The sequence below is a fragment of the Lycium ferocissimum genome, chromosome 1 (genome assembly GCF_029784015.1).
Source record: "Lycium ferocissimum isolate CSIRO_LF1 chromosome 1, AGI_CSIRO_Lferr_CH_V1, whole genome shotgun sequence".
Taxonomy (NCBI): domain Eukaryota; kingdom Viridiplantae; phylum Streptophyta; class Magnoliopsida; order Solanales; family Solanaceae; genus Lycium; species Lycium ferocissimum.
Window position 1 is genome coordinate 21,458,734 of NC_081342.1, and position 1,899 is coordinate 21,460,632.

Below are 1,899 nucleotides of genomic sequence, written 5' to 3' on the forward strand. Positions count from 1 at the left end.
TGCACGAGAATCAGGCCGTGTGTAGTTCTAGGATGACTACAACACCTACGAATAACAGGTCACGATTGGCACGAATCTTTGAAAAATATTGTCCCAGTGTCGAATTATGATGACACTGGGTATTATGACTACGACCACGTGCAAATTCGATGATCGGGTTATGGATGGGAACGGAATAGTTTGAGGGGTAGAAACGAGCGTTCGAGGTAGACCCTTGACCTTTGTTGGGAAGTCTGATTACCCTTCCCAACAAATTGCCCCAGTTCACTGCCGAAGAAATAGTTCCACGTTACGCTAAAGTTCCTGCGAAACTTAAACTAGATAAAATAGATAGCAAATAAATATCGAAAGTAAAGTGACGTAAAAATAGCCTTAGCTAAGGCTAAATGCAAATGAGGTTTTAGGCCGATGATTTATGAGAATGATGCCTTTGGCGATGATTAATGAAAATGAAGCCCTAAACCAGATATGAAAATGAGGCTATTTAAGCCAAATGATTTATGAAAATGAGGCTTTCTAAGCCTGCATAATGAGATTTTCCTTTAAAATCCAATGATTGATGAAAAAGAGGTTTTCCAACCAGCATGACTCATGGTGTAAAGCATTTATACAGTGAATTTTAAAGCATTTGTGCGGTGCATGTGCGTTTGAAAGCATTTACGCGAAGCATTTAAAAGCATTTATGCAGTGCGTGTGCAGTGTTTCTTAAAGCAGGCATGCAAGGCATTTGAAAGCAAGTAGTGCGTTTGAAAGCAGCAGTGCGGTGCATTTGAGAGCATTTGTGCGGAGCAAATGAAAGCATTTATGCAGTGCGTGTGCAGTGTGCATGTGCAGTGCATTTGAAAGCGTTTATGCGGAGCAGATGAAAGCATTTGTGCAGTGCGGGTGCAGTGTGCATGTGCAGTGCATTTATGCGGAGCAGATGAAAGCGTTTGCGCGGTGCGGGTGCAGTGTGCATGTGCAGTGCATTTAAAGCATTTATGCGGAGCAGATGAAAGCGTTTGCGCGGTGCGGGTGCAGTGTGCATATGCAGTGCATTTAAAGCATTTATGCAGAGCAGATGAAAGCGTTTGCGCGGTGCGGGTGCAGTGTGCATATGCAGTGCATTTAAAGCATTTATGCAGAGCAGATAAAAGCGTTTGCGCGGTGCGGGTGCAGTGTGCATATGCAGTGCATTTAAAGCATTTATGCGGAGCAGATGAAAGCGTTGGTGCGATGCATGTGCAGTGTATTTGAAAGCATTTATGCGAGGCATTTGAAAGCAATAGGAAATATTTGTGCATCGACAAATTTGAAAAATCAATTGCAAGACTCAAGCATTAATTTATTGCAAATCTCGAGAATTATTGACACTCGGGAGGCATATTTGTTATAAGAAAGCTCAAACCGTTTTGACGTATAGTCCTTGCAAGGCTGTAAACATTACGTACATTCTTTCTTTTTATAAGAAGCGTGAAATTACTCCTAGATAAAATTAATGCAGGTGTAACAAATTAGTGCGATATTATTTTGATATAAGAATAGTGCAAGTGCGCGATTCGTACAAAATATTTGAGGTAAAAGTTGTGCAAATGCGAGATTAGTACAAAATATTTGAGGTAAAAATCAAAGCCAGCGAGATCAAGACAAAATATTTAAGATAAAAGTAGTGCTAGCATGAGAGTAGTACAAAATATTTGAGATAAAAGTAGTACTGGTGTGCGATTAGTACGAAAATCATTCAAGGTAAAAGTAGTGCGAATGCAAGTGTAATCAGTGCTCTTTTTGTAAAACTTAATATGTCCAATTTTAAGGCGGACATGCCCAAATAAATTAATCAAGTCCTATTATAAGGCGGACAAATCCAAATAAATAATGAAGTCCTATTATAAGGTGGACAAACCTAAATGTTCAATTAAA